The following is a 27,953-nucleotide window of genomic DNA, read 5'->3' as shown; positions in this document are numbered from 1 at the left end:
ATTGGATTTTTGCCGATATCCGATGTGCCGATATTTTTCAGCTCATTTAGGCCGATGCCGATACCGATGCCGATATATGTTTATTTTTTCCCTTTGTTTGGAAACAACACCATTTTGAGCAAAAACTATTTTTTTTTCATTCTGGTTTCAGATTTCTGAGGTATCCTTACTAAAAGGATTCTTGTTGAAGATAAATAAATGTTAATAAAGTTCTTTTTATGATAAGAGTATATTAAAAGCTCTGAAAATAACAATAATAAAGTCAGTAATTTTTCACCCCAGATGCAGCTGTAACCTAAATATTGTATTTTTGGATTTAACGTTTGTGCACATGAAGTGGGGGTGGCATGACATCCATTGATGCTGTCTTTTAATTCTACAATTATTGTAGAGCTCCTTGGATTATTTTTCATCATCCATTTCGTAAAATTTTATTACAGATTAATACACTGTATATAAAAGTATTTAATTTACAAGTGTCATGCTTGTGATTTATGACATCATTACTGATTTGTTTATTCAGAACAAGAAGTAACTTCAATTTATTTGTGTATTCTACTTTTCATTGTATTAGTGTAACAACAGCGCACCCACTACATGTATAAATATATAGCGGTCTAGCGGGAGGGCACTAGGACCTGGAGGAGCTTCTGCTGCTGTGGAGGCTGCCGCACGTGCTAGAGAGTGGGGAGACGCGATTGGGCTTGTTTTGGGCTAGTTTTGTTGTGAAAACGTGGCAAATCTGCTGCTGACGGTCACGTCCTTCTGTACGTGCATTCAGAAATTCAAGGCAGCATTTAAAAACAGCCAATATAAATCACTGTACATGCAATGTATTGTCTTGTTTTCACTTGAAGAATGACTGCAGTGCTGACATGGTCTTATCGCTGTAGCACTCCTTGCACACGTGAGTTATTGCAGGCGCATATCAACACGTTATCATATCGGCAAGGCATATCGGCATAATGTTTTCATATCGACCGATGCCGATTTTTATATTTTAAGCGTTTATCGGCCGATTCCGATGTCGTGCCGATAATATCGTGCATCCCTACTGCCAATGGAAAGTGAATCAAGAATATTATATTTTCTTCTCACACAATAAATAAAAAATTCCTCTCAGATCAATATTTCATGACCTTTTTTTATTTATTTGCCAAGCGGCCATTTAATAAGAAGGATAACACAGTCAGGTGGTCATTATTGCAAAATAAACCCCTTCAGGATGAGGTTTATTTTGCAATAATTATTGGCTGACTGCACATTATCACTTATTTGAAAGTTATATATTTTTTCCAATGTTGAAATGTTTGAAGGGGGTTTTAAATTTTTTTCTTACAGGACATTGGGATGACATTAAATGCTGTTGCATATATTTGTCAACAGATGGTGCTGTGGCATCTATATTCACGACACGTGGCTCATCTATGGAGAACACATGAAGAAGAGGAGGGGGCTGATCTTATCACCAATAAACGAGATTACTGAGAGTAAGATGAGAGAAAGAAGAATGACTCTCTTTGCAGATTCCCACTTCACTTTTACATAACCACCACAACACTAACACATTTATATTTGCACATCCATAAACACACACTCGTTTTAGTACCTGTAGCCGAGGACGTGAGCTAGAGATTGCCACATTTCTGCTGTTACAGTTCAATCCCATCCCCTCATGAGCTGCTGTGATCATTTTCCCTGCTTTTACACTTTCCGTGTAAAGATCCAACGTGGATTTTCTGTGGATGTCCTTGTTTTGTGGGGGGTGGAGGTTTGCAACTAATTCCCGCTGTTCTCACATAAGCCGCATCTAGGAGAAAGCGTCTGGAGAAAATGAATACCTCCAAAATATTGCTACAGAAGTCGGGACAATTTCCCACCGCACTTGAGCAAACAATCTCTGGTGAAACCAAATTTCATTACATTTCCAAGGGTTTCTTGCATTTGAGGCCTGCAGAGAAATTAATTAATTCAAATATAGCCCTGCCTGAGGTGTCAGACCTCAGCCATATCATAGGCCACTATTTACACACTGCAGCCAAATTCAGATGTTACGTCTGAGGATCTGAGTAACACAAAAACTACCCAAACACTGGGTTGTTACATCTGACCCAGGATGTGGGTAACAAAAACTACACAAACACTATGTTGTTACGTCTGACCCAGGATCTGGGTAACACAAAAACTAACCAAACACTGGGTTGTTACATCTGACCCAGGATCTGGGTAACAAAAACTACACAAACACTGGGTTGTTACGTCTGACACAGGATCTGGGTAGCACAAAACTACCCAAACACTGGGTTGTTGCGGCAGACCCAGGATCTGGGTAGCACAAAACTACCCAAACACTGGGTTGCTACATCTGACCTAGGATCTGGGTAACACAAAAACTACCCAAACACTGGGTTGTTACTTCTGACACAGGATCTAGGTAACACAAAACTACACAAACACTGGGTCGTTACATCTGACCCAGGATCTGGGTAACACAAAACTACACAAACACTGGGTTGTTACGTCTGACCCAGGATCTGGGTAACACAAAAACTACTCAAATACTGGGTTGCTACATCTGACCCAGGATCTGAGTAACACAAAAACTACCCAAACACTGGGTTGTTACATCTGACCCAGGATCTGTGTAAATAGCCTCTGTTCTGATTGGCTAACATCTACGAATCAATGAGGGGAATTAATATGTAAATGAATGAAATTGTGCCAACATACTGTAAGTTCTGAACAACCTGTCGCAGCTTGTTCTGGAAGAGTTTAGCATTATGAGCATTCAATTACATCACATTAAGTTAACAGCAATATGGTCTCCTTTATAAGACAAACACCCAATATTGATTTAGTTCCTTCGGTAAAACCCCGTCTAATGAGAGGCACTTTATCGATCACACCAAGAAATGCAGACCTACATTCAATTTTCCTGGTGCGCTACATCATCAGCACAACAACACTTAAGCACCTGCTTCCTCTGTGAATGTGCCTGTTGATGCGACGGTAAAACGTGGCATTACATAATGAATAGACCAGCACTAGAGCATGAAGGGTCCCACAGAGATCTCGGCATGGTTCGGATAAAGGGCAAGATTGGAGGGGGGCTGTCAGTGGTTTTGTTGATTTTTAAAAGGAATACAGCAAGAGAACCAGCGGCCGTATTCACAAAACCTTTGATCTTACCACTAAGAGTTCTCCTAAATGGCAGTAAAAGTTCTTAGATCTTTAGTTTTTCTTAAAACCTATTCACAAAGAGAGACACTTTAGAGACACTAAGAATAAGGGCGGAGTTGACCTCATTGCTATGGATGATGTCAATATGCTTATTGAATATGACCAAAGTGATTGGCTGATAGGGGAATGGGTCTCTGTCAGGTGATTTAATTATAGAAATATTTTGTTGAACGAGGTTTCATGTTGCTGTATTCAAATAACATTTTAAAATAAGAATGTTGCCATATTCAAATAAAGGCCAGAGTTTCTCATAAATCATCAAGTTAGGAGCTACCTTTAGCCTTAAAGGGTTAGTTCACCTAAAAATGAAAATGATTTCATTAATTACTCACCCTCATGTCGTTGGACAACTGTAAGACCTTCGTTCATCTTCGGAACACAAATTAAGATATTTTTGTTGAAAGCTGAGAAAGGCTTCAGAAAGGCCTCCATTGGCATTCAGTACATTCCCACTGACCCACTCGCAAGACCCATAAAGGCACTAAACACATCGATACAAAGTCCATCTCACTACAGTGGCTGTACAATCATTTTAAAATGTGATGAAAATAGTTATTGTGCGCACAAAAATCTAAATAACGACTTTATCCACCAAGTTATTGACGTGAACTCATCGCATGTGCGAGAATATGACGCAGCTCCGTCGTTCATGACCCAGAAGAGGAGGAGCGCCGCTATCGCCTGAGTTCAAGTCCGAGACCTATACGGAAGACAATAACTTCCGGATAAAGTCATTATTTTTTATTTTTTTTGTGCACAAAAACTATTCTCGTCGCTTCGTAAAATTATTGTACAGCCACTGTAGTGAGATGTTTTTAGTGCCTTTATGGGTCTTGTGAGTGAGAATGTACTGAATGCCAATGGAGGCCTTTTTGAAGCATTTCTCAGCCATCAGCTTTCAACAAAAATATCTTCATTTGTGTTCCGAAGATGAACGAAGGTGTTACGGGTGTCCAATGACATGAGGGTGGGTAATTAATGAAATTTTCATTTTTTGGTGAACTAACCCTTTAAGATGTTTTGTGAATACGGCCCTATATCTGTCCAACTTCTAGTCAATATATACAGTAAAAATCCAAGTGATTGCACTTGTGCGCTTGTGAGTGTTGATGCATGCACACATACTAGGCATTCTTTACTCTCTTCCAATTATGTTGGAATTATCATATTTATGAGATGTGTGCATATATTTGCCCCCTTGACTTTACAGAGTTCAATTAGAAAAAGCAAAGCTGCTTCTTATTAATCATAATAAACTGTAATTGTGAATGCTGACATTACAGTTAAATCTGTGCGCATTGTGATTACTATTAATGAAGAATAGCTATAAAGCTTGCCAGAAGTTTAACTAAAATGCAAAATACTGATTTAACAGGCTTAAGCAACCAATATCTCTCATTAAAAAAATGAGGCAATAAGCAACGAGAAGCCATGTGTTACTGGGATCTTACCATGAGTAAGGGGTGTCCTACTGGAACTAACTGAAACAAACTATGTACTCTTCCATCATGTAATATAATTCATTAGCTGAACCATAAGCCGTTCACAGTTTGAAGCAACTTCAAAAGCAAAATGGCTGAAATAGATGCCCTAGAGAGTAACCTCATACAGTATCCTATTGCGAGTCCAAAGTAATTTTGCTTGCTCAAAGCCATGTGTCATTGCACCTTTATAATGCAAACACACCCAAACACATATACAGTGCTGCTTGAAAGTTTGTGAAACCCTTGAAGAATCTGTGGAAATGTGAATAATTTGAACAAAATAAGATCTTTATTATTATTATTCTACTTCTTCCCCAGTGGGAGTTTATGGTAGCCCTATCAATGGAACATAGGGGAAAAAAAAATAAGAAAATTGGCACACTTGTAGAGATGGTAATGAATAGTGATATGACCAATTCTAGAGTCTCTAGGACCAACTCTACAGCATTAAAAAAATCACTTTTCTAAAGGCTATAACTTTTGAACCTTTAGTTCAAGAATAATGAAATTTAGTTCACCTGAATTTCTCTTCATGCCGATCACAACTTACATTAAGAGCCCACCCATAACAGTAGCGGACATTTTGAAAAGGATAGTATTCTGTTTTTTCGCTTCTCATTCAATTTTTGCCCCCCAATTCTTATGAAAATTGGCCCAGATGATCTTTGGACTGAGCCACACATAAATGACTGAACAGATTTTTGATTTTTTCACAGATTCATCTGTGCTCAAAAGGTATGTTGCGAAATAACGAGGTTGGCACGATATTGGTTCAGAGGCAACATCTCGGCCAAGCTTTGATCAATCAAAAGGAAAATTGGTACTGGAACCATGATCTGAGGGACCATGCCATTTGGGAACAGCAGGTAATGAGATGTGAAAACATTTTGTCAGAAACTCATGATCTTGGATCTATGAATTCCTTGTGTCATGCTGAATTCACGGATACAATTTTTCAAGGATCGGATGAACGATGGGTCATAATTAATTAAATTGCAATATATTTTAGACAATTTTACTTTTCTTCACAAAATTTGGCAGGGATCATTGACAGTACGTTTTGAAGGTACCTGAGAAGTTTGAACACCGTGCCATCTAAGTATTCCAGATATACAAGTCTTTTGTTTAACCTTTGATTTCTCTGTCATTATTTTTCTTGGTTTATGTCAATTCCGATCATATGTCATTTTCCAAACTGTTCATCATATTGAAGCAAATTAAAAACCCTTTCAACATTCCTCTCTTGCCTGTGTTTATTGTCTTATGCTAGTTTGCTTAGCATGCTGACAAGTTGCCATTCTTTCTAATGTGGCTTTTCAGCTATCAGGCTAACAATAATCTACATTATCATCAAGTTAACATAACATGCTAATCTGGTTAACATTCTTTTGTGTGCTCATTCTCACACTGAAGGCTCAGCGTCAACTGAGTGGCACAATCTGTTAAGACACCTGCCCCGAATCTTTCAGATCATGTGTTGTTGATCAGATCTTGTTTCTCACAAGTTTCGGAGAGTTTTTTCGGGTATGGGTCGGCTTGACGTCAATAGAGAGGAAGGTCCTCGTATGGGCCGTACGGGCTCTTCTCCCAGAAGGGTGCGCGCGTGACTAAGGCGAGAGAGCAAATGCAAGCCCATAAACACTGCTCTCAAGGTGCAGATCCACTCGTCCATGCAACAGAAAATATAGTCCTTAAACCAAATCATATCATATACCATGCGTCAACCCACACAAATTTTGACAGGCCACTAAATACAGTCCATACCACAGAGACGGACGTCCTGCTGTTGTTGCTTCTCCTGTTCAATTTATTTCTCATATCGGTATTAGTTGAATCTGATTGATAGCCATGGTTTATTAGAGTAACGGTTTCTTCTCCACACTTAAGGACGTCACCGCTTTGTGCGCGCTCGTGATTCATTAGCTCCGCCCACACGATACGCCTCCAGCCACTCGTTTTTTTTCCGGAAAGACTGAGTACAGCCTATATTTCTTTTATAAGTATATGAAATATATATAAAACTAAAGACTTTTCGGAGATATGAAGGATGCAATACTACTCTATAGGTACTCAAGATTGACATGAGATTGACTGAAACGGAGTGTTTCACCCCCCCCCCCCCCCCCCCTTTAAATATAATATGTGGTGCATTTATATACAATACTTTCAAGCAGCACTGTGTCAACCTCATGACTGTCACTGGCTGTCAACAACACACTGATGTTGTCAAGTGGAGCCGTTATTAACTTGACTTAACACACACAGTGTGCTGAGAAGGCAGGATAGATGTGCAGAAAGCTGGGTCCAGCAATTTCAGGTCAGAGGTCAGATATGCGCAGCTTTGATGCACAGACACCACGGCAGGCGGATGAGTCACAGAGGAAGATGCTGCTGACATCACCCTCTGGCTCATAGGTGGAAGCCCTACACACACACACACACACGCACCTCATTATATCTGAGTGCTGCTGTCTGTGCAACTAACAAACCTCAAACAGATTAGCTCAGAGTGTGTGAAAGAGTGGAGTAAATAAAAGTGTATCAGCTCTCATTACGCTGACATGTCTCTCCTAAAGCATCATCATGTTCTTGTACCGTCGAGGACCTGAGGTGAGAGGGCATACACAAGGTCAATTGTGTGAACCTCCACCTCGCTATATCACCTCAAAGAAAAAACAACAACATTTTGATGCTCTTGAATGTTCTCAAGATTCATTTAAGTATCAGTTGCATGAAACCTCTTAAGTGGTGGTATCCCTAAGAGGGAAAAGAAAAAAATTCCTGAGGTAAAGGATTTATGTATGAGCGTAGCAACAAATGTCTTAACCGTCACTCTTACATATGTGTTTACTAAGCATTTATCGATAGTTTCTGGCAAAATACGGAAATGGATAAGCAGTTGCTATACTTACGTAATCTTACGCAATAAACAGAACATCACGGACCACTGACTTTTAAACAAGTTTAATATTTACTAAACTATACAGCTATCCTACAATATTTGAGTTATGGAGAATATTAAAGGCGGCCTGACGGATGACACAGAGCGTCCTAAAATTCGAGCACATTGTTTTTGAGTCCAGCTACAACACTGGAGAGTGCTCAAAATCCTTCTGCACCACTCACATAGTTTTGCATTAAAGGGGGGTGAAAAACTCTTAGTCTTTAGTTTTATTTTATTTATAAAAAAAGATAGGCTGTACCGAGCCTTTCAAAAAAAAAAAAAGTGACTAGAGAAAAAGAAGAAAACTTTGGTGTTTATTTTTTTTGACAGTACACACTGTTTCACGTCATACTTGCCACAGGCTTAATTTGACTGCTAAAATCGGTACTTCCTCCTCCTCAATGAACATTAAATCAGCCATCATGTTTGAGTTCAGTAGATGACTTAAGGGACCTGGTTATACCCCTTAATTTTATAAGGCTGAATGGTTACTAAGGACTTTTTGCAACACATAACAGAACTTAAGGGTACTTAAGGGCAATTAAGGGAAAATACTTAAAGATAGCCTTACAGTTCCTTAAGTGGACCTTTAGGTTTTTTTTTTTGAAACCCATGTTTCATTAAGTGTATCTTTAACCCCTTAACTGTCACCGCTTGGCGCTCTTTTATTGATCACCTTTTTTCCCCCTGTATCATATATTTTAGTAATTATCATAAATTAGGTATCATTCGAAATCTTACAAACTCAAAATTTGAAATTAGATGTTGCGTTACCATGGAAACAGTACTCTAAATTTTTCTAGGGCTCCTCCCCTTGTGCCCGGTATCAGGTTTCATTTTATTCAATTTATTTGAACTACTTTATCATCACAACCTTTTCCAATCTTGACAAAACACATCGTTGGAAAAGTCTGAGTCTCAAGGTTCTATATTTAGTAACTGTTTCGTGATAGAAGTGATATTTGAACAGCATAAAAAAAGAAAAGCTAATTAGCTCATTTTGGGACAGCACCTAAACAAAATCTTACATTTAAATTTTTGTGATATCAACTTCAAATTTGGAACACAACTTGGTTATACAAATGCCTTTGCTTTTATTATATTTTAGAATACATTTTTTTGGTAAAATATATTTCATATAAAAAAATATTTTGTACAGTATTTTTAATTTACAGTAAATGTAAACTTCCATAACTTTTTCATACTCTCATCTTTTCAATTGCTTTCAGGTCAACAATAAACTGCAGAGTCTTTAAAACGAGACCGACTGTAGGTCTATATTCAAAAGCATTCTTGAAATACAGCCCTTTAAGTTTGGATAGTGCATTTTCATGTCTATTCTCAAAAAGGCGGGTGACAGTTAAGGGGTTAACCTTATAACTGAGGGCTTTCATGCAACCGGGCCCAGTTTTGTCTCTATTTCTTCTAAAATTCCTCTGGAGACATTGTTGACGTACAGTAAGAGTAGGGAGCTATCATACCTAAGATCATTTTGGAAGAATTTTATGTGAAAGGTGTTCATTTTGGAACTTGACTGCAAAATTTGGTTTCTTGGCAAATCTGAGCACGTTTCAGACATTGATATCTAGAGGAAACACATGTGAGGTTATGAAAGATCCATTTGCCAGGAGCATTTTAGAGCATTTCTTTCATTCACAGCAGTGAGCATTCATTCTTCCCTAAAAGCCCAAAGTTAAAATCTAAATCTGCAAGATCAGTGATTGACGTAAAATACAGTCTACGCCTGCTAAACTGCAGAACATGCCCGATAATAAAAAGAGTATTTAAAACTGCAAAAGCCACAAAATTGAGACTGGTTCTCAAACGGGGAAAGAGTGAAACCCGGACGAGCAAAGTGAACTTTGAGCTTCTGATTCGTATTTTTAACGGTTAAATACACACAGATATGATCCTTGGTGAGTATTAGCTTAAACACCGTTGGTTATGTCTTAAAGGGTTAGTTCACCCAAAAATGAAAATTAGCCCATGATTAACTCGCCCTCAAGTCATCCTAGGTGTATATGACTTTCTTCTTTCAGATGAATACAGAGCTTTATTAAAAAAAGTGTCCTGTCTCTTTCAAGCTTTATAAGCAGATTTGGTGTTGAAAAAACAAACAAAAAAGTGCATCCATCCATCCATCCATCATAAAAGATATCCACAAGAATCCATGGGGTCAATAAAGGCTTTCTGAAGCGAAGCGATGTTTGTCTGAGAAAAATATCCATAGTTAAAACTGTAAACTAAAATAACTAGCTTCCTGATCAGAGCAGACTCACTCATAACCACTTTTACTTCAAAATTTAGACATATTTCTTGGTAAAACTGAATAGTCAATAAGAACAAATTAGATGAGAACATTTCATATATCAGGAATTGATTAAATTGTAAAAAAGTGGGAATAACATACTATAGAGCCAGATTATAGGTTAGTCAAGACATCAGCTAAGAAGAAAATGACTTTCAGACCAGAGTTTTTGATTAAATATTACAAAGACAAGCACAAAAGAAAATGTAATTGGGTCAATTTTGATTTCATGTTGACCTTGACCTTTAATCTCAAGGCTGTCTAGATAAAACACATTTAATCTTATTTGTGAGTTTTCTTTCCTACAGGATCGCAGAAAACACACAACGGCTCCATTCAGTATGTTACTTACAGGCTTTTGTGTGAACCTCTGTGTGCAACAATGCTGAAATCCCTCAAGCCATCGCAATGAAGAGGGAACCGAATTGACTGAAAGAGTAAGAGCGAGGGTTATGGTGGTAGTAAAAGTCCCTTGTGGCACTTTTGGTGATGGCAAGGTTCTCTCGTCAACCATTAGGGCTGCTTCTTGGCTCATGAAGAACAGCAATGCCCCTACCCAGCATGCACCTGGCAGGCAGGGAGCAGGTAAGTGCAGAGGACAGATCTGTTAAATTGAAAGCAGAAACAGCAGTCAGACAGCATGAGTGCTTTCCCCTGTAAACCTGGAGGGATGGCAAGCGGAAAAGTACTCCATACAGTCTTGAAACTACCTGCTCAACCTGATCGAACGCAAGTGAAACATCCTCCTTTCAAAAGCAGCGAATGCACCTCGAGATGGACAGATTCGTCCAGGAAAGAGACAAGACTCTTTAGACCATCGCGCCTCTGACAAAAATGATTCTGTTTTAAGGCATTTCTGAGGCTTTGCACGAATACAGTCTTTATCAATTGTTTAAAAGCTGTTCAAATCAGTGACATAACAGGAGACTATACTTAAGGAACATGTCTTGTGTCGTTCTTATAGAGGAAAACATGAATTCACTAATGCATTTAGTATACAAGGGAAAATCATCTGATTGCCTGAGGAGTCAAATACTCTCAAATTATTTATTCAATGTAGCATGTTTTCTAAAAATATTAAATAAAATAACACTGGCCATGTTTTATTCAAACCATCCTATATTGGTAAAACTCATCTGGGTCATATTTTTTGTTTGAACTTTTGTTTGAATTAAGGAAAATAATGCATTTTCATTCATTACATTCAATACTTTACTGGATTACTATCAAATAAATCAGCATACACGAAATACTTCATACTTTTCAATTGCTTACGTTTACATAGTTATGTATTATGGTAATTTAAAAAGTAATGAAAATAAAATAGGTTTCATTTACGTTTAAGCAAAAAGATTTAATTCTGAGGTGAAATAAGACCCATATATCTTCACTGATCTAGAACAAAATAAAAAAATGGTAGCATCATTTTGATGGACCACTACTAACTGTAAGTAACTTTGCAACTATATGTCAACTAACTCTCAGAGTATTATTATTAGGTTAGGACTAGTAGAATAAGATGATATTCATAAGATGAATATCTTAAGCTGACCATTGAAATAAAACATTACCATTCACGAAACAAACTTCTATTCTCCTATGTTCATGTGAAGCCATGTGTTTGCAAAAGAGTTCCATCTGTCATTATTAAGGGGAAGGGAGAGATGCCCAACCGTCATCTTTCATCCACAGGAAGGGAAGAGAGCAGCCAGAGCTGGTGGAAAGCGTTCAGAGCCCAACTCAGAGACGTGAAAACAAGACGTGTGTCAATAGCATTATGCACATCGCAAGTTAATAGGCCTGTCGTACTCAATACTCTCCAGTTATCCTTAGTGAGTACTGTGATCCCACAAGTTCATCTTGTGCATGGTATCCATTGACATATTGACACAATGCTGTGCGGAGTCATTTGTCACATTTTGGAGCTCTTGATTTTTACTTATCTAATGCAGGGTGATGTCTAGAGGGTGTCAGGGTCATTATGCATAAAATTCATGTCCTCATCATTATTTCTTAAAGGGGTACTTAACCGCTGGCAAAATTGGCTTTCAATAAAACTTGGCTGCCTATGCAGTTAAAAGGCAAATTCTTAAAAAAAAATTGGAGCTACCTGACTAGAGAAAATTGAGAAAAATGCCATATGTCTTCCCTCTTGCCTAATAGGTAGGAAACCTTCAGCACCTATAATGCACTGGGTATAATGCCACTCCCATCAGTCTGCTATGGATACACTTCGAGTCAAATACTGCCTTGCGTTAGTAGGAAATACTCCTTAGCAAACTTTTAGTCAAAATGATGTCGACTTCCCAGGTGCAAAAATTCAAAGAGCAAAAGTTTAGCGGGAATTAGTTACAACATTTCAGACTGAATGACCATGAACACCAAAGGCCAAATGGAGGGAAAAAAAAAAGTAACTAACATTCTTGTCGGTTCAGCCTGAAGCAAAACACTGTCACATACAGATAAGAAAGCTGTCTCCATAGTGTTTCATTATACCATAATGCCGTTTATAGAGTAAAATACCCTTTTCCGTGATAAACCTACTCTTCCAATATTTGTTCTGTTAATAACCCTATTACGATCCGACTGTCTGGGGATACAAAAATGCGGAAGCACAACCTGTAGTTTTCCTGAAACTGCCAGACTTTGCTGACAAATACATTAATTTCTTGGTCCAGGCAATACAGAGAAATAGTAAAGATTGTTCATTTACATACACTAATGAACATTCTTTCAAAACAAGGCCGGTTAAAAATACAGTTATCTTTAAACTAAAGTAAAATTATATATAGTTCACCCAGTGAGTTTGAAACTTCATTGAGTTTTACATGTTTTGAGTGGATGCTGGGTTTCTTTTCTTTTTTTATTCCCATGTTTATATTAACTGATCCTTTTTAGGTTCTTCCTGTCTCTTTACTATCTCTATCCATTCTGTTAAGTCTTTTGTAAAACTCCTCTAACAAATTAATTACGTCTGAAAGTCTTTAGATTCTTCTTATAGAAATACTTAAGATACACAAAAAACAAGCATATTGATTATTGTGGATTTAAAGCATTCAAAGGGTACAGCGAAAAGGTAGAGCAGAGAGAGTTGATTCAAACCGTCCCTCTAAATTTGTTGATACGAAGGAAAATTTGTGGACTATGTAGTTAATGGATTCCGGCCATATGCTGTTGTGATTCAATAACACTAAAGTTCCATATGCTCGCCCACTTTAACAGCGTGGTCATAAAACAACAAATTTCTTCCAAGTGCGTGCTATTGAACGCTATATTAACTTCCTAGTAAACTGCTGAAATGGAGGCGGACAAGAATGGACAGGTAGCTTAAGAAGCATAATCAAACCGTTTTCTTTGGTTAAGTATACAATTTGTAAATGATAAAAAATACATGTACCTACTCTGCTAGAGAAATAGACAAGCCATTTATAATCTGGTATGCAATTAAATAAATAAGCATATTCCCTTGGCGACAAATATGAGAAAGAAGGGGAGAGAGTAGCAGCAAACCTGCAGAGGAATATAAAGAAAGTAAGAACTAGAAAAATAAATGCTTGAATGCTGGAATGCATGACAACAATTTTAAGGTCATTCATGTGTTGTGAAGTCAGAATTAAAGTTTGAAAGTTATGACAACATTTATTGAAAATCAAGCTGCTCATGGAAATCTCACTCTCAATCCAATGGGGCTTTTTTTTTTACTTTAACCCCTTACGATTCAAAGATCATATACGGCCTCAGATAACTATTGTTCAATGGTTAAACATCATTAAACATCACACTATATTACTTTATCTGGAGAAAATCAGTATCATCAGAAAGATTAAAGACTCCAGCTTCGATATTTGAACACTCTTTATGACAAAACTGGGTTGCAGCGACATTCATTTCTTAATTTGTGTCAGGAGTGCATTATTATCGATCCGTTATGAACGATATTTTGAATAGATTATCAGACGCATGTTCATTCTCTCTCGTCTGCACTGGCTTATTTGTGTTCACAGATCTCAAAGAACAGCTTTGAGTTTAGCTGTTAGTTCAAAAATGCTCATATTTGAAGAAATATTGACATATCACGTTTGCAAAATATTTCGTCATACAGAAAACCATTTCTATTCATTTCTCACTGAATTATTCGATATTCAAGAGTTAAAACATGCGCTGACCTCTCTCTGGGTCTCTTCTTAATGATATGCATCAGATATGACTCAGTAGGCCTTCATTTGTGGACTGAGGTGTCATTCATCTTACTGCTGAACTCCGCCCTCTGCAGGACGTGCACCTCCTGTCTGTTTACTTCCTTATTCTGGCTCTGTGAAGAACAAGTCTATTCTACATTTCTACGCTTGAACTAAGAAACAAATAAACACACAATAACTATGGAAATAAGGTTTTTGTGCGATTGTTCATGTGATTTTGGCTTTTTATATCAATAATGGATGTTTACATTATGACTGCTAAAAAGTGTAACGATTAGCTCCATAAAAAATGATAAATATAACATTTTAACATTTGAATGAAAATCCCCTTATATTGCGACAGGAAACTAATAAAAACACTTGATGGTGGTCTAAAGTGAGATAAAGAATGAAGGTGTAATTTTAATGTTTTAAATTGTGTTATGTAGCTTGATGCTAACTGAAGCTGTAATGCACCTGTTGCAATAAGAGCTTTGTCTATTTATGTTACAATAATTCACAGAATGTGCTTTCAGATTTGTTTTATTTTCTGTCTCTAGATAATTGTAGCTTACTATATGAAATATTGTGCTGATAATGGGCCATTTAGGCAGGCATGCATGTTATAATGGCACATTATGTGAATAATGGCTGTTACAAAACAAAAGATTCATAACAAAACAATAATGAGGATTACGCCTCAGACATTCAAAAGTGTGAAACGATCGCTTAGTGAGCACATTGTAGCATTAATTGAGCTGTTCACCTCGCCAGACATTAGACAAAAGACTGCAAACTTATTTGATAAAAGACATCTAAAAACAATCCAGACATGGTCTTAGAAAATGTTTCATAAAATTAATCCTTTTGGACATGACATAGCCTCAGATTTTAAAGCATGAACACACGTGCCTTCAATTTAGTTGTAGTTATAAGTCCTTATACTAAATTCACATAATATTTTTATACATGAAGAAAAATATTTTTTTTTATTTTTATGTTTCAGCCTATATATCTCTATATTTATAAATGTCTGAATAATTCTGAGTATTCAGCTGTAAACTCAAGTGTTGGCTTTCTAAATATATATTAGTTATGTGTATATTCAGAATACCGTACGAGAAGCTGTCTATATACTATGAGTATGTCTAAAGGCTCCATTTGCCAAATCGGAAGATGACAGGTAAGGGGTTAAAGACTTATTAGAGTAGGATTATTTCAATTAAGCCAGACCAATAAAGTACTTGTTTAAAAGTTGCAAAAGTTATTATAATGGCATGAAGATGTATCTCTACATTACAGACTCTCATTTTATGACAAAGTTGAACCAGTAAAGGCAGGAAATGAGTAAGTGAGAGAAAGCGGAAAGGAAAACAGGGATCATATAAAGCTTATTTTCACCTCTGCTCAAGGCTCAGCTGTCTGTTATGTCATATCCTGCCATTACTTCCTGTCAGAGAGAATGTGGACGGCATCGCTCCAGGTAAGCTGGGTAAATTGCGCTGTCTCTCTGTCCCCCGCTGAAAACCTTTTACGCCCACATCAAAATAAACAGTTGCCTCCAGGGTTAAAACGACAAAAACAGCCGGTCAAAATTGAGTCAAATAAGTCATTGTTATCACTGTTTATACCTACCAGTCAACAGTTTTCAATTTATATTTTTTCCTTTCTTGTGACAATATATGGCAACTGCAAACTACACATTTATAAAGTACAGACCAACCTGCTTTTTATTTTCTTTAGGGATGTCCTCTTTAAAGCAAAGGCACAACATGAAAAAAAAAATATTTTACCACCTTTCAGAATAAAAAATTATGATTTATAGTTACGTAAAGAAACAAGAATTCAGTTTTATTTTGGCATACGTGTAGCCTGATTACATGCCTACTATATATGCAGGACTATATGTCAAATTTTCTGCACATACACTATATTGCCAAAGTTTTGGCAGATCTAACTTTACATGCACATCAACTTAAATGACATCCCATTCTTAATCCTTAGGGTTTAATATGGAGTTAGCCCACCCTTTGCTGCTAATAACAGATTCAACTCTTCTGGGAAGGTTTTTGTGAGGGCAAGCACTGATGTTCGACGAGAAGGCCTGGCTCTCAGTCTCCACTCTAATTAATCCCAAAGGTGTTCTATCAGGTTGAGGTCAGGACTCTGGCCAGTCAAGTTCCTCCACACCAAACTCGGTCATCCATGTCTTTATGGACCAACATTTTGTGCACTGGTGCGCAGTCATGTTGGGACAGGAAAGGGCCAACCACTGAAAAACAACCACACACCATAATCCCCCTCCACCACACTTTACGTGTGTCACAATGCAGTCAGGCAAGTCCTATTCTCCTGGCAACCGCCAAACCCAGACTTTGCATTGCACTTGTTGATGTAAGGCTTGGATGAGCCAGCCATGGAAACCCATTCCATGAAGCTCTCTATGCTGTTCTTGAGCTCATCTGAAGGCCATATGAAGGTTGGAGGTCTGTAGCTATTGACTCTGCAGAAAGTTGGTGACTTTGTGACCCTCAGCATGTGCTGCCCCGCTCTGTGATTTAAGTGGCCTACCACTTAGTGGCTGAGTTGTTGTTGTTCCCAATTGCTTCTACTTTGTAATAATACCACTAACAGTTGAGCATGGAATATTTAGTAGAGAAGAAATTCCAGAAATGGACTTAATGTACAGGTGGCAACCTAATACGGTATAAAGCGACCCATTCTTTCATTAATGTTTGTAGAAGCATCTGCATGACTAGGTGTTTGACTTTATACACCTGTGGCCATTGAAGTGATTGGAACACCTGAATTCATTGATTTGGAGGTTTGTCCTAATACTTTTGGCAATATAGTGTAGCACTAAAGAATTCATGAAACTTATGCTGCTATAAGAAATCCTTAATATAGACAAACTGTCCCAGATATTATTGTATCAGAATAAAACACAGTGTTGTTTCACTGATGAAACGAAGACAATAAACATACAATTGTGACAATATATGGTTTGTGTGTTCTTCTAGACATCAGAATTTGATAAGAGTAGTGTATATTTATAATACAATGCTAATCAACATAGCTTTAATCACTGTATAGAATGCTATAAAATATTATAATTTCACCCTCATTCTATGACATGAAGCCACATCAGACCACAAAAGGAAGTTATTTCAAACATTCTACAACAGATCTGGGGGCTCGTCCGGGATACAAGGGGCTGAAAAATCATCCTCCATCAAAGGCAAGACATTTTCTAATGGTTCTTCTGTGGTGGTAAGATTGATTGCATTAGGTGATAACTACATAAGCCTTTGTGCTGATGTTATAAAGGGAGTTTGAAGTAAAAAATATGTCATCAAATGTTCTCTTTTGTCGGACAACAGGTTTATAGATGTTTGGTCCGTGTTGCTTTTTCAAATGCACGTTAGAAGTGATTCAAACTCGCAGTGCTTCCAGAGATGAAGCAGCATTTACTGCGAATGGATCGATTTGCTCAGATTTCAGTGCTAAGCTTCACCGTGAAATATACTGTGCATATATTTAATGAAACTTAACAGTGCAGCCCTAGATTAATCTCACACACAAAAAAGGACACAACAAACTCTTCCTTAACACCAACAAGCACTTCTGTCTCACAGACATGCAAAACTATATTGCACGTGTGCTACTGTGGTAAATTTATTCATCCCAGATAATGATTTTGTCATACTCTACAGTCCTCATAATATCTGGTATAGGATATTAATATGGTTTTTATTTGTTGCAAGCCATTTTTCTAAATATTAAACCAAAACTGGTTTTGTTTGCCAATAACATTGATTTTCAAATAAATGCTTTCAACAAAATTATCAGCTGATAAATTAAGAAAGAGTACAAACAATTTTATCACCTTACTGATGATGCATCTTATTTTGAGCAAAGTCAAATGTACTGCATGAAGCCATTTGCAAATGAAGAATGGACAACCATTTGAAATAATGTGGAACTTACAAACAAAACCAAAATGTATTTGGTAATAAGTATTTACAGTACAATATGAGGAAATAAAGCATTAAAATGAAACCAAGACTGTGGTGGCCATTATCTACTGGTGAAACAGGCCTAACTGCAGTGAACCAAAATGTTGTAGATAACCACATTAAGCACAAACTGAATGCCTGCAGATTCCCATCTCAGGGAAAGTCTCTTTATATGCTCCGATTTTTTGTTTCGTTACAAAACTGGCCAATTCATCAGTTTGACTACACATGGAACGTTATGTTTCAGATACAGAAAATCTGCTGAGATGATTTATTTTATTTATTCTGTTTTTGCAGCGCTGCCCTATGTCTTACCTTCAAGATGACGTGCATAATAGCAGTTGCTGGGGTGGAAAAAGGCAGCGTGTTGTAAAGGAACAACGGCTTGCAGCACATCACCCGGTTTATCTGACAGGACTGACATGTTTGCTTGTGTCACCACAGACAACCGCATCCATTCCCCCAGCCTGAGAGACACTCTCACGTCACCGAGCCACTGGCTTTCATTACCGGCCGCCACAGCAGAGCTCAACATTACTCTCCCTCAAGGCAAAGGGCGGCTCTGTCTCTCAAAGTTTAGGTAATGGGAGTCTCTGTCATGAGTTTCCTGGTTTATCCAGGGTTCAGATAAGCACCTGTGAGTGTTTTGAAAAGTAAAGAACTCGACATAGCTGCCAGGGCACTAAGAATAGAAACGTTAGCTTGCACTCTTCTAACTGTTGCCCGACCAGTGTAAATGTTTAACACAAAAAGCAATTACCTGTTCTTTGTCAAATAAACTGGAGTTTTGCTCTTACATGCTGCCAAGCCAGTAATTTAACTTCTTAAAAAAATATAGAAGAATAGAAATAGTCTTAATCATTTGTGGCAAGGGGTGCCCTGGATAGCAGAGGAAAAGGACATTTATATTCAGTGTTGCTGTTGAACTATATGTCTAAGCTGAGCCTTCGGCGACGCATTTGCAGTCTGAAAGTGGAAATTTAGTTGGTCGGTGACTCTACCAATATGTTAGCATCAGTAACGACAGAAATCAAGAATGCCACAGTCATTCACCCTTAAAAGCCAGAGATGGACTCATTATAGGCAGCACCGTTACTTCTCCAATTTTGCCATCCAACTTAAAAGTTCAAACTCAAAGTAAACAGAAAGGTTTTACTGGTAATGTGTTATTTTGTTAGTTATTAGCCATTATATTTAGTTATTTTGATGCAAGAATGGTTTCTCCTATTTCAACTATGGAGAGACAATACTTACGTGGTTTGATTTATATAGCGCCTTTCCATAGCTCAAGGCTGCTTTACACAATGTTGGACAGTACATTTATCCAGATCCAGCTGTTAAAAACAACCCATGAGAAGTTGAAATAATCTGGCTGCTATTCTGTGGCCACCCCAATAAAAGCAACGTTAGGTGGAAGTTACAGTTCTGTTTGATGACGCTAAAAATTAAACACTACTTTTAAAGAGCAAAAAGTTGCAACTTTGTCAGGTCAACCCATTTTAGCCACAGTGGAGCCACAAATCAATGTGATTAAAAAAAGTTAAAGAAGAGTGATTAAGAAGATTAAGATTAAGAAAATTAAAGAAGAGTGGAAATAAAGTGTCTAACGTGTTTAATAATAAGTGTTTATTGGTTTAGGGGTAGGTGAACAGACATGTGCTGAATTAGAGATGATAAAAGTGAAGGGGTCCAATATCAATGGTCGTAAAAAAGTGGTCTTGTCCTACCCACATACAATGGTTCCGATGCCCATGCAGAGACGGCAGAAAGCGCATCATGTAGGGTTTTTAAAAAAGACAACTTCACTGGTGTAGACGCTAAAACCAAGAAGTTATATTTCTCTCAAAAGCACCTTATGGAATTACTAAAAAAAAGTTCATGCAAAGTTGGATATTGAAGTCAACAGTCAAAGTTGATGACGTCTGCTCAGGCACAAGGGTGAGAGAGTCTCCTGACAGATGGAGTGCAAGACGTTACCCTCATAAAACCATCCTCACTTAGCATTGAAAGCCCACTGAGAAGCAGTCGTCCAGCACTAAAGTGTCTAGAAGTCACAGCAGACGTTTGTCATTACCCTTTGCTTAGCCTCCGGCTGAATATCCTATTAAAGAAGACGCTGTGCATGAGTTTAGAAAGGCCTTTCTTTTACTACCAGAATGATAGCAGTCTGGGGTAATTACCAAACTCCAAGGTTACAGCAATTTACTTCTCAAAGGACTTCTGAAAGATATTGCAATCAGCACACCTTCATAACTCTCAAGGCCTTTCGAGCACAGTCTAATCAGAGCGTTGACAGCCTTATGTCAGCCATTATAACTTCATCTAGGTCAAGACTTTCTCTTGCCAGATCCAAGTTTAATAAACAGAATTTGTGGCATGCTGTATTTTACCACAGAAAATAATTTTGACCAAAATCAGTCATGCAATGTTTACAGTAATGCACTTACACATGGAAATCAAGGGCGCATGCCATTCCGGACAGTTTAAAAGCAGAAATCTCATCAATTGATTAATTATTTCATTAAAATGTCACATCACGGGTTCTGTCAGCAGAACCTAGAAGACTCCTTTATAGTAAATGCAAATACTGAGTGATCATAAAGTTCATTTTAAGAAAAGTGTGGGTGACTTTCCCCCCCAAATGTCTACTGAAAAAATTTAACAAGACATGCGTAGTCTCAACATTCAGCTTGTAAGGATTGAGCCATGTGGACTTGAGGAATGGGTATCATGTTTGTGGTTGGGTAAATTGTAACTGACTGTGAATGAGCTCTATGTTCCGTGGGCTTAATTGCAGAGGAGGCTTTGATGAGAGATTTGTTTAACATGGTGTGTGACAAACATAAAAAATAGCCCTTTAAAATCCCATTTAGCTCCCCACTCACAAACAACTGCAGAGACAAAGAAGAGACAAGCCTGTGGGTTGTGAAACAATGGCCAACACTCCATAGCCCACACATTGCAGCACCAAATCTGGAATTTGGATGTAAATAAGACCATAAAAAAGCTTTAAATTTTACTTTGTGTTATCTCTCTTTTTGTTTATTTTGGAGCGTTGCAAATCTATTTCTTGAGTTGCACTTTAATTTCAAAAGTATGTTGTAGTCCAACTCCTAAAGCCTGATATTTAAAATATTATAAATTGTTTCATTTGATTAAAATTTTAGCACACTGAGTGAAAAATTAACACATTAAAACAATTTTAAATCAAATTTTTTTTTATTTTTTCAGGGTTAAAAAAGTTTTAAAGTGCAGAAGATAACTCAATCTCCTGTGTAAAAGTTTTACGAGGCATAAATCATCATGGCTATCAAAATCCAGTGTTCTGTATTTTGCGTACGTGAGTTTTTGTTGTAGGTGGCTATTAATTGAGACTTCTTACAGCTCTTACAGGTTGTTGGCCTTGTTTGTTTCGTTGCTTCTATTGCTCTCGCCTTTTTTGTAAGTCGCTTTGGATAAAAGCGTCTGCTAAATGATTAAATGTAAATGTAAATAAATAGTCCTCACTTTAGATGAGGTCACAAAAATAGTTAACTGACAACTACTAAATGTCATTTAACTACCCAAATTACAGTAGGAATACACACTGAGTAACTATAAACTACAATTCTTAATAATAACGTATAAATGTACATTTAAATAGTTTACTTATCATTTACTTAGATTTCTAAATTATTTTCTGAGCCACGAACAACTCCTAAATAACTTGTTTGTAAATTATAAATTGATAATTAAAAGTATGTAAATACAATAATTAAACATTATAGATTTGCTTATAAATCAAGAATAAAAGCATTTATAGCTGTTTTCATAAACTGCTTATTCATATATATTAATGCTTTATAAATTATGAATGAACCATTTACTAATTTTTAACTAGACTAACATCTGCTGGGTTATTTTTGTTTTGTTATTTTTTACCTCATATCAGACGAATCTCATCATAGAAATACACCCTATTGACATACATTATACGAGCAATGTCTCGTATCTTAATTTGTGTTCTACTTCATCTTGGATTCCCATGGGGGTAAGCAGAACATCACTATCATTCTTGGGGGAACTATCACTTCAAAAACAACCCATGTTGGGTTGTAAATGCCCACCAATTAGGTTGTTTTAACTCAGCGGTTGGGTTAAATGTTTGCTTAAAACAACCCTATCGCTGGGTTTGTCCATTTTCAACCCAACTTGGGTTGTTTCTAAACCAGCATTTTTTAGAGTATATGATGTAATGAATTTTAAAGTGCAGTCAAAAATAAGAGGCACTATATCAACATTTCACCTTCTAGCCTTCTGTCTTCATTAAATATTCAAGTTCTTTGAACCCTGAAACTCAGCTCAGTACATGGAGGAACCAAATGCCATGACAAACTCCAGCTGAACCACTTCCAGCAGTTTCTCATTACTGAGAGACTCTCCGAGTCACGCGGGGCACAAAGTCTTATGGATGACCACTGATTCAGCACAAAAATGAAACTAGAACACCGAACTCTCCTTACCAACAATTTCTTATTCCCCATTATCTCTTGATGTGTATGCCAAAGTGTCCAGCAGATGAAGATTAATGAAGCGGTGCTATGATTAAATCAGAAAAGTAAACTCTAACAGAGAAACTTTTGCAGGCAGCCGCGCTTTTCTGAGTAACTGTCACAGTGTCTTAAAAGCCATTATTTCATAATAGACATTTGCAAGATGAATGGTCAACACAAAATGTCAAGCTTAGTGTTGTAGATAATTTGCATCCTCGGGTTCCTACACAACATTAACAGGTGACTCATATTCTTCCGGGCTGCGAGTTCAGAGATGATGAGTTAACAAATGCATTAACTATAGTGGTGTTTCAGATTTTCTTTTTTTTTTTTTAAACAAATCATTCTTGTACACCTCTATGCACTGAATATATATTTTTTGACTGAAGTCTCTCTCTTAACAAATGTGTGAATGTTTTTCTGCCTTCAAAAACAGACTTTAGCACCAACAAATAGCATTAATGTGCTGGTTAAGATGGACCAATATCAATGGATGGACCTTGTGTTCATGTTTTGAGAATAAGCAACTCTAATGGCTCGTTTCCACCGAGCGGTATGGTTCAGCGCAATTTTTGCCCTTTCCATTACCAGAAGTTGTGGACGGCACCCTAATTCAGAACCATACCGTACCACTATTTGGGCAGGGGTATCTAGCACAGTAGTCTGTTACTAAAGCGTGGCGAATCATCACTTGCTTGTGCTTTTTCGACTGTGTTTTGCTTAACCCAAGCATGCTGAAATGATATTGATTGTTACACCATGCCTATCATAAGGGTACTATTGGCGGTTGCAAGCTGGTTCAGGGTTTATCATACTGCACTGTACTGAACCGTACCGCACCACTTGGTGGAAACGAGCCATAAGTGACACTGACCAAACTGGGATGTTATTTGTCAATGAATGAGACAAGCCGTTCAAGAACAAACTAAACAAAGCATGTCCGTCAAGGATGAGGATACACTTAAAGATGCAACAGAACAAAAGGGGGCATGTCAGTTGTTCAATTTGGCATGAGAGAGTCAATCTTGTTCAACAAGCCAAATGGATCAAACAAAGAAGAGAAAGGAGGCAGAAGAATGATCTCGGTTTAGGAATCTGTACTGACTGATAATACAATTAAAATCACAAAAGGATGGTAAACTCATAATCCATTTATTTAGGCTATTAATGTTGTCTTTTCTCTATAGCCTGGGGTGGCGGGGTGAGTAGTGACAATTGTTGTTGTACTTTGTGGGGAGAGTGTAGTAGACTTGTTGAACTTGATAGACACTGGATAAATCAATGAACAAATCTTTTTGGTTAGGGGATGATCTTAAAACCAATCAGGGCTGTAACCACCATAGACACTGAGGAAGACAAGTGTCTCCGAAATAACTAGAAATGGACAAATTGTCCCCCCCCCTCCAATATTTGATATTATTGATGCTGCTCTACTCCATTACATACCGCTCTGTTTGTTGCTAGGATGACCACAGCGGTCTAACAGTGTTCGTCAATGTCAGAATAAGTGTGATGGCCAATCAAATCAAAGGTGGCGGGGCTTAAAGTGCGTCGTAAGATGCAAGTATCTAGACATTTAATATTTGACAACTGTTTAAAACTTTCATTGACCAACAGTAAGAGTGATGCAAACTACTTGACATTTGTTTTTAAAGAAATTTCACCATTTTGAATTGAAAATATAACATTTCTGTATATCATTTATACTAATCTTATTTTTTTTCCGTTTAAATCCATTTAAATCCTTTAATAATTGAATTCCTTTAAATAAACTAATAAGATCAACACCCTCCCCATCTCATGCAAAAAAAAAAGTGTTGGCCCCACCAACGTCTAAGACATGTTTATGGCCTTGCCACCAATTATAGCTGAACTGTGTAATTCTTTTGTTAGGAAATGCTAGTGGCAAAAAATTATACACATATGATTTAGTAATACAAAGGAAGTTACTGGAATGGATTCTACCATTATAATATTATGGGGACGTGACACTTGCGGACTAAAGACGGCTCCGTGGTGGGTATTTAATGCTGAATCCACCCCTCCCTCCTTTAGCAATCGCTCCCATTAACTGAGAGCTTTATGGATTCGATTACATTGTCTTCTAGGAAACATATATCACAGTGCAACCTCCAGGCCTCACTGATAGTGGCGCTTTCATCAAGTTTCCATATTATCAATTACTTACAGCCTCCAACAAGTAGCCAATTCCAGTGCAGATAAGAGGCTTATTATGAATCCCAAAACATATACTGTCAGAACAGCCATGTCATGTAAATGGCCTTGGAGCGTTTCTCCTGGAGATGGTTGGGCTAATAATGGTTGGGCTCAGATTTGTTCTTTCGGGTTAAGAATCATTAAATCTTCATTCTGCAGTGTGTCATGCTGCACAACAATAGAGAGCGCGATTTTGCGAGCACATGCACCACCACACAAATGTGCCATGTGCGGCTATGCAACAAGATCATTGAGGTGCATCGCTGGAAACGCAAGCTGTCAGACCGGATGCCACTATTTTTTTGAAACCCCCACCTTGCAGATTTACTTCCCATTCCCCCGGAGCTTAACATAGCCTTGGGTTTTTCTCCAACTCCCTAGCATTCTGCTGTCGTCTAAGTATTTACTGTACGCTAATTAAAGAATTCAGGAGGGTAAATGCAAGCAGGGTACCGCATCTGACAAACCCTTGCTAAAGCCGAGCACAGAAACACACATACCCAACACACACACACACACACACACACACACACACACACACACACACACACACACACACACACACACACACACACACAAGGTATCTTTTTTCTACTGTTTGTTTGCCAGTTACCCCGGGGAGTGATGTTGGCATGGCTGTCACAGTGTGAATCAAACTAATTAATCCTGGGGAGAAATGTTGGTGTGCAACACACAAACACACAATTGCACTGGCTACGGAAGCTTCCCTCAGCGAAGACAACGAGGGAGGGTCATTATCTCTGTTTCACTTCCAACAAAATTAAATGTTCAAATACAACAGGCGGTCTGCATCAAAGCAGATGGCTCTCCGATTTTAAAAGTGCTCCATCTTACTGCAAATGCAAACTGCAGAAGAAAAACCTGGACCTAGGCCCCCCCTCTCTCCCCAAATCACTTATTAGTCCTCAGGCAAGGTGTAAGCAGTGGGTCATGTTTTCTCTACGGACCACATTATGAGAGAAGAGCAATATCAATCTGCCGCTAATTAATTTAGTCTTGTCTGAGAGAGGAAGGGACTGGCAAATGAAGTCAATTTTGGGATGCAGATACTGAAACTTTCCCAGTATGGTGTCAGACTAAATGAAACTCATTATTTAGATGACAAGGGAGACAGGCTGTGTTCTCCACTAGAGTTGTTTTTTCTGTTTTAGGCACAGAGCACACTAACTCAGACATCTCATGGTGCCACATTGTAATTTTGGAATAGATAGATACAACGTACAAGGGCTGCACAATATCAATATTGCAATATCAAGTATACACAGCAAAAACTCCAGTGTTAATTTAACTCTCACACTCAAGAGTGTTAATATGAACTCTAAAGCAGTGTTAAAGTAAGTTAGAGATTTAAGTGATTAATTAAGTGATGATTTGTCATTAGTGACGAACACCTGATTTTAACAAGCAGAATAACTGAATGAAAGAGTAGCCGCTTTTAATTTACCATTATGGTGATCAGTATTTGCTTTTGTTGGGCTATTGACGTCGCAAGATGTGCAATCATAGTTGATCCATGATCCGTACGGGCCAGATGCATTAATTGCAAAGTTTATCCATCATAGAGTGAAAGTTTATCATTTGCATGCGTTAGGTTGAGTCAGACATCAACCACAAGTGGACTGTTAATTTGTGTTTTCTGCGCGCACACACACACACACACACACACACACACACACACACACACACACACACACACACACACACACACACACACACACACACACACACACACACACACACGTGTTTTAGACAGCTTAGTTTCGATGAAGAAAAATCAGAGAAAGTTACTGTCAGAAATTAAATATACACAAGCAAGTGAAGATGCCCAGGGGTGGAAATTACAATAATTCTCTAGCACGCTGAAATTCCTGATTTATCTGGGTGCATAAACATTTGCGGCCTTTGAAGATAATATGCCTCTTCGAACAATATTAAGGCTTTATAAAGGGTCAAAGGATCCGTTTGTGAAAACCTTAATGTTTCTTTATCTACTGTATACAGACACTTTCACTACAAGATTTATTTGACTTTGATAAATAAAGACTGATATTATTTTGTGTCTGTATACATCTGATGGGCTTCATTAAAACCGACTGCTGCAGTGAAAAAAAAACCCAATAACAAACAACAACAAAACAGCACAATGTGCAGTTGAATGAGTTAGAATTGTGCTTTATAGTTACTAATATATACTGGCTGTCAGACCCAGACCCTGGTCCATTGAGTTGTTATTAGCATTTGAAGGTGGTTCATTACCTTGATGTAAAATGATGGTTGTCATTTCTATTTTTTATCGTCAGGAAAGGATTTTCTTTGCAGAGGTATATCTTACTGTGCCATCACTATCTCTCAGTGTCATGATGATTGCACTGTAGAAAATACATGCCCCATTTTGCCTGATGGGGAACTAGGACATCAAATATGAAGTTCAGTTGACATGTGATCATAAACATTACTTAAAATATTAAAAGAATAGACCACCCAAATTAAAACTTGTCATCTTTATCCAGCTCCAAAAAGGTTGCTATTTTCCAAACAATGCTAAACTTCCTTTAATGCATTTACTTAATATTACCTGCTGGTGTGTCCATGCAATGGAGGACAACACAAATCATTATGTGTGAACTTATAAACATTGAGAAATTATGGAAGATTAGTTATGCCTTTAACTTCTCAATCGTAACACTTGGCCCCTATTGCGACGAAAGCATTTTTTGTTAGTTTCAGCCTAATGCAGCAATCATTTTCACGGCCATCATCACGTAATTTAAATAGCAAATGCACTCGTGCTAACTGTTCGCCAATGGGCATGCTGGTCTGAAAACCAGGTGTGTTCAGGCATATTGTTGGTGTGATGATATTTTGAGGAACTGAAAATTGACCAACAAAAACTCAGTCATGAATCGACCGACAAAAAGTCAATAGTGCAGTATTTTTTTTGTGTTATTTAAAGGCTGTGTCTATATGCAGGTGCACAAACTCTGCTTATTATACACCAGGGATGCTCAGCAGC

The sequence above is a fragment of the Pseudorasbora parva genome, chromosome 20 (assembly GCF_024679245.1).
Source record: "Pseudorasbora parva isolate DD20220531a chromosome 20, ASM2467924v1, whole genome shotgun sequence".
NCBI lineage: Eukaryota > Metazoa > Chordata > Actinopteri > Cypriniformes > Gobionidae > Pseudorasbora > Pseudorasbora parva.
This window is presented reverse-complemented; position numbering follows the sequence as displayed.